The sequence below is a fragment of the Panulirus ornatus genome, chromosome 41, assembly GCF_036320965.1.
Source record: "Panulirus ornatus isolate Po-2019 chromosome 41, ASM3632096v1, whole genome shotgun sequence".
In the NCBI taxonomy this organism is placed as follows: domain Eukaryota; kingdom Metazoa; phylum Arthropoda; class Malacostraca; order Decapoda; family Palinuridae; genus Panulirus; species Panulirus ornatus.
The window spans coordinates 4,064,624-4,076,345 of NC_092264.1; the positions used below are offsets into that span (position 1 = coordinate 4,064,624).

General features: G+C 43.8%; 1 long non-coding RNA gene across 2 annotated transcripts in view; it reads left to right on the forward strand.

The window, feature by feature from the left end:
• Positions 1-9,549, forward strand: part of LOC139761633 (uncharacterized) — a 241,978-nt gene extending 232,429 nt beyond the window's left edge. For both annotated transcript variants that reach the window (XR_011715568.1, XR_011715567.1), the window contains exon 4: positions 9,427-9,549. This is a non-coding gene — a long non-coding RNA (uncharacterized lncRNA). The remainder of the gene's footprint in view (positions 1-9,426) is intronic.
• The last annotated feature ends 2,173 nt before the right edge of the window (positions 9,550-11,722 follow it).

The following is an 11,722-nucleotide window of genomic DNA, read 5'->3' on the forward strand; positions in this document are numbered from 1 at the left end:
CCAGGAGTATTGCTTGGGCGAAATTTCGCAGCTACACTAATCTTTCGTGTCGCCTATAAAGAACACTGGCATATCTAGTTTCTTCGATCCAGGTCTTGGCGCTTATATATATTTATATATATTATATATATATATATATATATATATATATATATATATATATATATATATATATATATAGAGAGAGAGAGAGAGAGAGAGAGCGAGAGAGAGAGAGCCCTGTCCCTCCTCTCCTCCGGTATGGCTCTTGACATGAGGACTCGGTGAGTGAGTCTTAAAATTCCTGTTGTTTTTGGTTCATTCTAGATGATGCCTATTGGAAAATCAGCAGCCAGCCAAAGCCGCCAGTTGTAAATGCCTTGCATTCTTGATGATGCCAAAGAAAAAAGAAATAAAGATGTTCAAAATACTGTAACAAGAAGAAATGGTTTTAATAATGCTCTCTCTCTCTCTCTCTCTCTCTCTCTCTCTCTCTCTCTCTCTCTCTCTCTCTCTCTCTCTCTCTGCCATCCATCAGTAGCTCAAGGTGAGCCACAGCAGCAGCAGCAGCAACAACAGTGGCAGCAGCTGTTGTGCCTCACTGCTGTGAGTGTCGAGGGATTTAACCTCATCCATGCCCTATGTACACCTCACACACTTCCTCACAACAACCTCAATGAGAGGGTCTCTCTCTCTCTCTCTCTCTCTCTCTCTCTCTCTCTCTCTCTCTCTCTCTCTCTCTCTCTCTCTCTCTCTCGTTTTCCTCTGACCCGGCCGGCACCTTTCTTCCCCCCCGCCCGCCTCATTAAACTCGCCAGCCTCCGACTATACGACAGACTTTCATGAGGCCAGCGTCTTGTAAAAGCTGCGTCCTGATGTGTTCAGTGTTTCTCTTGTGGTCGAGTCGGTATGTTGGAAGACGTTTCCGATGATTCGTTCGTCACGCCTGCTTGAAGCCCAGGTGCGCGTCTCAAGGTTTATTTGCTGCTCGCAACTCGAGGACACGATCATGGGTTTCTCTCTCTCTCTCTCTCTCTCTCTCTCTCTCTCTCTCTCTCTCTCTCTCTCTCTCTCTCTCTCTCTCTCATGTTTCACAGTCTTGAGTTGCGAGTTTTCTCCCGACAGACCACTCGCAGAACTAAGACTGAAGTATCGTTTAGCATCGTTATGTTTGAGGACCACAGTTTGACACATTACATTTTCGAAGCGGTCGGTTCCTCCGCCTCGCGAGTGAATTCCTCGTTGTTAGCTCGGTGATGAGACGCCAGGAGGGCTTGGAGTGTGTGTGTGTGTGTGTGTGTGTGTGTGTGTGTGGTACGCTAGTGTGTGCTATTACCTCTGCACGCTTACCCTCAAGGCTCCTTCACAGGTTCGCTGTGGTTCATTCGGAAACATGCCATGCACTCACACGTTGTGTCGTGAGGAGATCGGATTCATTCAAAGCTGAAAAGTTTATGTCAGTCCCCAGATGAAAGTCTTGCATCTATGATAATGATATATACGATAGAGATAACGTATCGTTAGGTACTTAACCAACGCAGACCTCTGTGACCCTGACCTCTGACCCTATATCTGTTAACGACGGTAGGGTGTGTCTGAGACATTCGTCTTAATATCCCCAACATATTGCATTGCAGACGCACGGCACCAGAGGACTTTAAAAAAGGAATGAAGAGGAGGAATACATTATGTGTTGTTAAGTAAGGACACATGTGCTGAAGGTCTTTAAAGTTGAGGTATGCAAAACAACATTTAAAACGAACGCCAAGACCTGTCGGAGTGTGGAAGATATTCGACACCTCATGTATATTGTTCTCCGAATCTTAAGAGGTTGTATCATGTGCCCAGAACCAGTTAAACCACGAAACTCCCAAATTTAACTTGAACTTTTATATGAAAATTCAGTAATTTTCTCTTCGAGAAAAAGGAAAATAAGGAAATCAATCCATGAGAGAAGAGATTATTTATGAGGAAAAAAATTGTGTTGAGGAAGGATGTGATGTATGAGGGATGTGAGAAATGAGAGAGAGGCGAATCTCAGGTCTTAATGACAGAGCTACCTCAGCAAGTCATATAGAAGGAAGGTAACGGTTAGCGTTACGAACCTCTGAATTCGTTGTGACTGTGTTACGAATTAATACGAACGTGTGACTGACGCTGTTGTAACGAACAGGACTCGCAGACGTTGTTACGAGCGGAGTCAAGTGTTGTGTTCCACCACGACCCATCATATACTACAAGTGTTGCCTGATTGTGTTTCTCTCTGTTTGTGTTGCAGATAACCTTCTTGACCTCCCTGTCAGCTATAAGCCCACAAGCCAATAACGGGACGAATAGCATTTACACAGTTTCTTCGCAGAAGAAACATTCTTGAAAAGTATTTAACATTTTTGTGTCACTGTGGCTATATTTTTGTGTCACTGTGGCTACATTTTTTTTTTTTTGTCACTGTGGCTACATTTTCTGCAGCGAGAGACATTCCAAACAGTCCAGGCAATCTGTTCAGAATGGCTTATGACGACATCCTCTGGCTACACGGGTCTTGCAAATACTTGCTGACGTTTCAGCACCGGCAGATCCTCAGCGAGAGAGAGAGAGAGAGAGAGAGAGAGAGAGAGAGAGAGAGAGAGAGAGAGAGAGAGATGCAAATTTGTACACACCCTAAGGAAGTTATCCATTATTGGAGGTAATGAACAGTGCCTAGTTTGGCAGTGAGCAGTGTCAGGCATGGCAGTGAACAGTGCCAGGCGTAGCAGACACAACCGGTGGTGACCTGGAACTTAATTTGAAGATGAGAAGTTGTACATTATTGACATTACGAAGTTTTATGCTTGAGCCCTCAAGCTCGACGGTACGGGCTTGAGTGCGACAGGTACAACCTCGAGGAAGACGGTACGACCCTTGATCTAGACGGTGCGACCCTTGGGTAAGATGGTACTACCCTTGATTTAGACGGTACGACCTTTGGGTAAGACGGTACTACCCTTGATCTAGACGGTACGACCCTTGGGTAAGACGGTGCTACCCTTGACAGCGACGGTACGACCCTTGATCAAGGCGGCACGACCCTTAGGTAAGACGATACTACCCTTGAGCACGACGGTACGACCCGTAAGTATGACAGCCTGGCTAAGAGCTGTGGCTTCACCCCGGCGATTGAGAATCAGGTCCAAAAGAGGCCAAAACTTCATACCTGTAGGGTCGTACCATCGTGCTGTGCTATAATAAATGGTTTGTACGACTTATGTCGTCGCAGAACAACTTGGCTTGACCATCCTGAGTCAAGCACATAATTACAGTTACAAAAAGGAAAAACATATCTACCAGATCTGATATTGTAGATTAGGCCCCCCTCTTTCTCTCTCTAGTCTTTGTGGCCACTCATCCGATTTCCTTTTTCGTACCATCCAACACCGTGCACCAAGCTATGTTCCCCATCTAGTCTTCGAGCACTCGGTAGACTACCGTACTCTCCAACCAAAAGCCTACTGGGCCCTGTCCCTCCCTAGCCTTCGACCAGTCATGAGAGTAGCGTGCTATCCAACAACGTCCCGTCCGACACTCCTTCCCCCGCGTCACGACGTCTAGTAGAGGAAAGATGAGAGAGAGAGAGAGAGAGAGAGAGAGAGAGAGAGAGAGAGAGAGAGAGAGAGAGAGAGAGAGAGAGAGAAGCACCTTAATCCAAACCCTGATCTTAAACACTTTTAATCTCGTAGAAACTGAACCTGGAGAGGAACCTGTTTCAAGGTTAGCGGGGTCCACTGGTGAGGCCGCACACACACACACACCCGCTCATGCACACTCCTCCAGGATAAAAAAAGAGTCAGGGATGCGGTTTCCTGTAAGGATATATATATATACACACGCACATGCTGCGTTGATCCTCTTTTGAGTACGACGGCCGGGATTTGAATCCCGTGATTATACCGGCACCTGGTCGAACACGGGGGTCCGTTGTGACTTGAAGACAAATGAGCCTGAAATTCTTAATATCCTTGTAAACAAAAGCGAAAGTGAGAATATTAGATTTATGTCAGGAATGATATTCACGTTATTCATATATATATATATATATATATATATATATATATATATATATATATATATATATATAATTCGTTCTTGTATCAGATGGAAGAGAATCATGCACGCCAGTGTTCATGCGTGCGTATATCCACTAATTCCCTCTTCCAATCGCTCACTTTGTTCAGTCGTGTAAATTTAAAAAGTTGAGCAATTCTTTTTTTTTTTTGTTTCGATTACAAAACAGACCCATGACCGTTCAAGGGGGAGGTAGGTAGATTGTTAGGTAGGTAGTGGGGAGGGAGTGTTCTCTCATTGCTCACGTTTAAGCCCTTGAGCACGAAGGTACGACCCTTGAGCACGACGGTACGACCCTTGAGCACTATTTTTGAGTTGCCAGTGTATCAGTTATAAAAGTGAATTGTACTCAAAACCAGGGGATAAAGACATTAATCGTAGCTTCAAAGGATTAATCTGATTTGTTAACTACATTAAAAGGTGTTGTGTCAGTGTAAATATTACTGTTTTAATCTTAACAAATGTGTTTGTTGGGGGTTGGGGTTGAAAAACTAATAAATGTGTTTGTTGGAGTTTGACAGAATGGTATATACTAGCCTACTGAATTGCGACCATTAGTTATACTTCAACATACTTTTTTATATATAGGAACAGTTTATCAACAAAGGTATTTGATCAGATCTAACATACTCTTTGCTATTGGAAGGCACACTAAAAGTTACACAAGAACTAACAAGACTCAAAGACGTTGTGCAGAAGACATATGTAGACTTAAAAAGCCACATTGTAATGGCAAGATTAGAATGACCAAAGACACAGCAGCAAACGAAAGACTAGAAGGAATAAAGACACAGCATCATAGGAAGCTCTCGAAAAACCAAATTAGGACACATGAAAAGGAAGAAGTAACAAGTCAAAAGACGCGAAACAAATACACTTAGACTTTCAAGGTTGTCGGAAATACTACTTGATCAGCTTTTTTTTTTTTCTCTCAGTAATTCACTTGCTACATACCTGTGAGTAATGGAGTGGTTTAAGAGGCCACCCTGCCTTGGAAAGAACGATGTACGTTTCTCCTAAACGAGAACGTGTCCGATAAGCTCGGGAGGAACGAGTCTGCGTAGCCCGGGAGGTACGAATCTGCTGAGCCCGTGGGGTACGAATCTTCTGAGCCCGGGAGGCACGAATCTGCTTAGCCCGTGGGGTACGAATCTTCTGAGCCCGGGAGGCACGAATCTGCTTAGCCCGTGGGGTACGAATCTTCTGAGCCCGGGAGGCACGAATCTGCTTAGCCCGTGGGGTACGAATCTGCTGAGCCCGGGAGGTACGAATCTGTTTAAGCCCGTGGGGTACGAATCTGCTTTGCCCGGGAGGTACGAATCTGCCCAACTAGGGAAGTTTTATCCATCGTGGCTAAGGGTACTGGAATAAAACTGAAAGCAAACTGCCTAGAGCTGCTTTCAGTTTCGTTGCGACTTTTTTTTAAACCCCTGGAGGCTATACTGACAGTGTAAACTTGATGTTTTAAGTATACCAAAGTAAACAACTTATTCATGTATACTATACTAACAGTGTAACAAGGATGTACAGGGTAAACCACTCTTATTTATGCTATACTGTCAGTGTAACCTTACGTTTTCTAAATATACCACGGTAAACCAGTGGTGTGTGTGTGTGTGTGTGTGTGTGTGTGCTGTACTGACGGTTTAAGCTTGAGCTTTAATATGTATACCACGGTAAACCTCTGTCATATATGGCCTGATACCTGAGTGCATGTTGACCGAGTCTTAAAGCTTCGAGTCGTAACCCTGCCTTTTCCCCTCCCCAACAAAACACACCTCCCCCAGTCAAGCCACCCTCTCCTTACACCTCCCATTCCCCTACTCCTCCCGCTACCCCCAGGTCAAACCCATCTTTACTGAGCATCTAACTGTGGACGCCTGCCTGGCCTTGAGATGTCCCCTCCTGGGGAAAAAAATCTTGACCCTCTTCCATTCATTTATCTGTAGTTGATCTCTGTTTTTTGTTATATACGAGATGGACGAAAAGTCGTGGGGTTTTGGTTTTAGGTTGGGATGTGATCCAGTGTGTTTGTGTTTAGTGTCAATGATATGCTGTATAGTGTAGTTAAGGGAAGAAGATAGAGAGAGAGAGAGAGAGAGAGAGAGAGAGAGAGAGAGAGAGAGAGAGAGAGAGAGAGAGATGTGGTCTGGCCTTACTACTACTGACACAGATGTAGTGGTCTCTTTAAAAGCCGTAAAAACAATTAAGAATAAACAAGGAAAGGCATATCTCTTTCTATCCTCCATTCCCTCCGGCAACACAGGTAGAGGAAATGATTTGCAGAAAGAGAATGCCTCAAGGAAATTTTCCACTTTAAAGTCAGAAAAAAGAGTACATACGAATATGCCATGCACACCTTCACCAGATACATGCATTCCTTCACGTATTAATTCTGGATATATAATAAAAGGCAATGATCAAGGTACCTTTTAAGCCATTCCTTAATAGAAGATTGCCAAGAGATCGTGTGAACTTTGTCCCCTTTACTTAGTCAACCCACACGTCCAGTAAGCTGCCAGTGTCCCCCCCACAGACGCATGATCATTCAACCATGTAATAATGACCAGTCTGTCCTTGGCTCACACGTCGTTTCTTGTAACGCCGAAGATTCCGTTTTGCATGTTACATGACTTGGTCATCCGTTATGTTCCCTGATGAGTAAGAACTTGTTTTGAAGAGTCTTTGGCTTCTGCGGAACTTAGTTTTTTATTTTTTTTGTCGCTGAGCAACGGTTAATGAGTTATGTCGACCACTATATTCGTCTTGTGAGCGGTAGTGCTAAAGGTGTTTGCTAGACACCCTCTCAGTGGACGGGTGATTTACATGGAAGTTTCCCCACGCTTTATGCTTGCAGGTGTTGTCCTTTCGACCTTTACATATCAGGTACACTTAGAGCTAGCTCTTTGGGGCGACAGCTTATGTTGTTGCTATGGTACCGCTACAGGATGCATCTCCAGCGGTAGATTCCAGTTGCTGTTTTTTGATGGACTCGTTGTAGTTGTTCCTGCATTTCCAGGTAATTCAGAAGCCATTAGACATGTTTGTGGTGTAAAGACCAAACCAAACTCCCCGGATATATTCGTCTACCGAAGTGCACCATGTGTAAGTTCTTATGAGTTGCAGGTTTGGAATGATATAATATCCAGTCAGCTGTAGGGTAGATAGTAACTTCTTCATCCGCCACAGAGCCTCGTTTGTCAATGAGTGTCCTCGTGTTGCACAGTGCATGCAGTTTTTGCCAATTACCAGTCATAGTGATGTGGGCTCAGATCTACCATATATATTGACCGTCCAGTCGAGCGTATTCCATGTGCTGACCACAGACTTGCAGGAGGTTGACACATCCACATACAAACGTCGAGGAAATAGCAATAAAGACCAAATTTTCCAAGAAAAAAAGGAGAGAAGTGTGTCTACTAAGCAATACCCAAACCTGGGTTACCATAAACCTGCATCAGCCACCGATAAGGGGGCAAACTGGCGAAAGAACAGGTCAAAATAAAGATTAAAAGCATAGGAGCTTCGTAGCCTCGCTCCCCAGCGATTGGGAAGGTGTTGTAAGGGTAGTCTATGGTTTTAGTGTACGACCCGTGATATGTTTGCTGAAGGAGTGATGACACAAGAGTGTCAGAGTCATCATTGTCATCGTCAGAGTCATCTTTTGCCTGATGAAGGAGCCATATGTGTCTTATTGACACTGGGAGGGTCTGTTGACGCTGTCGGGGGTAATTATTGGCTCCTCAGCGAGGGTCCGACTGATGGCCATCCTCACACTCACATCATCCAAATCAGGTCTCTTGACCTTCCCTTATCTCCTTTTTTTTTTTAACCTTGGTCGTTAGGGAACCCTCCATCACCTGTGTATGGCTGTCGCCTGTGGAGGAAGCTGCCTGGAAAGGTTAGGTCAGGTTGGTGTTAGTAGTTCTGTACAGTTTGTTATAACTGATCTTTGTTCTATCAAGAAATGTACACCGTTTGGTATGTGACACGTTGCACATATATCTGTATGTATAAAGCCGTAGTGCCTTGCCCCACATTAGCGATGCAGTAGCAGGAACAGAGAGATAAGCCATCGAGGGAATAAAAGTCATCTCTTGGCTCTTTATTAAGTTCTTAGTGTCAGAGAATAATGATATAGGAGGGAAGGATTTCCACCCCTATTCGTCGCATTCAGAGTAGTATCTCTCCGTAATCACACACACACACACACACACACACACACACACACACACACACACACACACACACTAAGAAGCTGTATGATAGGAGAGAACTTATTAAGAGCTAGAGGCCCCACGAGTGTAGAATATCCTCCCCGTACAGTACATAGTTACATACACCGCCTCACCAAGTCCCTCAGAGCAACAATACAGGAAGGCGAAGTGCATCCAACCACATAATAGAAGTAAGAGGAGGTAGGTGGCGCCCTTTGCTCGCGCAACAAGAGGGGAGCTCTGGGGAGCCAGAGGTCGAGTGTGTGTATACTAAAGGAGGCTGGAGCACTCGGCTTTCATCGCTTGTTAATGCCGTAAGTGGGAGCACCGCCGTGCCCAGCGATACATCATCCTGTCTGTTTGATGCCCATTTCGCACGCCAGGGTTGCGGCGGACCGGACCATTCACTGATAAAAGCAATTGTCTCCACAACGCGTGATGCGCGGCTGCGATGGTGCGATCTCAAATCCTCTCTTCCAAAGTTCTCGTTTTGTGAGGCGATATTTATCTTGGCATAACGGAGGTTATGATCAATGACATTACAATTATATGTTTATCATTTTTTTTTTTTGAGTACTTAGACTACTAGTATTTGATGATGTGATTAATAGAAGATTTTTACTTGAAGATTTTCGTTGATTGTATACGACTCGATATTCTTAAGTAATCCACTCCATATTCCGTCCCTTTGAAGAGAGTGTTATTAATCATCTCAGCTGCTAAGTGTTGGCAGTTAGTTTCTCTTGTCTCTTTCCTGGTCTGTAGAGATTCTTTGTATAAAGAGAACGTGTTGAAAAGTTACAGTTAACATCACGTACGTGCATCCCATGTTTTCTGCTCTGTAGCCTCTTTATCAACAAGTGACTGTGTCAAGTGACTACAACAAGATGTACTTTTATGTGGTGTTTCTTTGCATTTGATTCTCTCTCTCTCTCTCTCTCTCTCTCTCTCTCTCTCTCTCTCTCTCTCTCTCTCTCTCTCTCTCTCTCTCTCTCTCTCAATATTTCTGTGAAATTTCGTCCTGGGTGAAGTAGAATACACTTGTGTTCGTTGATGTTATCATACATTGTACTTTCTGTGTACGATGATTGGATGATACTTATATATATTTTTTCTTCTTCAATTTCAGCTTCAGTTAAGAAAAATGATGGAGGACTGAAAAGTATCAGACGATCTGAGATTGCCAAGCTAAAGAAAGCCACCCACCCACACACCACCGCCATCGATCACAGAGGAGAGCGACATAGAATGGTACGAAACTTTCTGTTCTGTGCCACTAACCAAAGATCATTGCACGGTAGATGACACAGACGCGACCTGGCTGAACCTCGGTCCTCCCCACCCCTGACTGATTATATCAGGCCAGTAGAGGCCATACTTTACAGGGAGAAGATCTCTAATCCCTTAGACTAATCGCAGATGTTAATCATTTCCATTAGCCCGGGATTAAGAAGTCACCACGACTGACAAAACAACACTTATGCAATGGCCACCTGCTTTTTAATAGCATACCATGCTAAAAAGAGGCACCCTATGACCTTGACCTGTGACCACTGACCCTGCGAGTATAATCAGCTGTAGAACTTCCCTTATAGTACTTGTTATGCCGGTCTGTCATAACTCACCCGCAGATCTTTTGATACACAGTCATTTACCATCATCTTAATACACGTATCCTGTGACCTTGACGTTTGACCCATGACCTCCACAGTTTGACCAGATGCATCGGTATCTGTAGCATCACAACGTTTGGTCTACAGGCCACATGGACGTGATTAAGCACCAGTCTAACCCTAGGAAAAAAAAACATTAGTTGTTATTCCACTGATAAATTACAATCAGAACTGCATCAGGTTGTTGTTGTGTGAGCGTGTGTGTATGTTTCACACCACAGTATACATAAGGAAGAGCAGGTTATGACTTAGACTTTGTTGAATGATTGTACGTTGGCCCGTAAACCAAATTATGATACAGTTCAGCGTGGAACGTGCAGTAAGGTTGATAATAATCTCTGTAACAAGTTGTCCCTCTAACTTTCGGGCCTCGATTCCCCGAAACCCTCCAAAGACGCCAGTCGCTCAGGTGTATAGCTTTGTAATCCACTATCTGTGGTACAACCTGGGTCTACGTTGGATCTCTCAGTCATGGGGTATCGAGTATATACGATCCGGTCTTACCCTTACAGGCAAGACCAAACCAACAAGTCTAACCTCTGGTTTATCTTTGGGGAACACAACGCTTTGGTCAAGCGAGTGATGTGTGATGTGAATTTTTTTTTATCGGTCTTGCTGTATTCTAAATGACTTTAAGTATAGATGAGTAAATAGATATGTAGATAATGAGTTAATGGATGTGTAGGAAATTGATAGTGAAAAGGATATATAGGTACGCATTTCTAGTAAACCTGTTTGCAATGTGTATACGATTTCATCTGTTTGTTTCTCTGTGTAATAGTTATCTCGAGAGTTAATAATAGTTGCTGCTTTTATTTTGAGTCCTGTTAGATCATTAGTCGAGAAGCGTGACCCAGGGCCACAAATACATCAGACTAAAGAAGGTTTTAAGAGAACAAACAACACTTACGAGGTTCTTAGTCGTTCCAAAAATGTATATAAGTTATAGTAACAATAAAGGGAATTTGTTGATACAGATAACTCTCGTTCCATACAATGCATGAAGTTATAGTAGCGAGGAAGGGAATTTATTGATAAAGTTAACACTGTGGGTTTCCCACTCGACCACACGTTTTCTTTTTGTGTTGCAAGATTACCATCGGATATGAATATGAATGAGAATGAATGAGACGATCATATAGATTGGTTGGTTGGTTGGTTAATCTGGGCTGTAGGCTTCTTAACTGCCTCGGTCTTAGTTGAGGCTGTTATCATCAAGATACACTCACCAACTGAAATGTCTTTCAACACCTTCTTCATGTGATAAAGGTAACGATATGAGACCATGGGTATTCTATAAGGCTCAAGTCCTCTGTTCTTGACGCTCCCTCGCTAACGCGGGAAATGGCGAATGTATATATTTGTCCATATACCTTAGCTTTTTTAAGAGTGTATATTGTGGAATAGAGTATAAATAAACCTCTGTAACTATTCGCTCATCGGAGTTCATCTTGGGTCACGGATGGTTGGGTATAGATTGATGGAGTTTTTTTTTTTTTATTATGCTGTGCGATTGGAGTTCAGGTGAGGTAGCGGGAAGAGCGAGAAACCGAGGGTTCGAATCCTGTTTTGTGTGTGCCGGCACCCACCGCCCCTCCCTCTCCGCCACTTTGATCTGGATCACTGCCGCGTGAAGGAAACGGTAACGCCAGATGAAATCCATAAAAAAGAAAACGGGTTGTGGGTGATCCCGTTCAGTGGCTCGGACGGAGAAGGGGTTAAGGAGGCTGTGGTGTGGAGGTAGTGGATGAT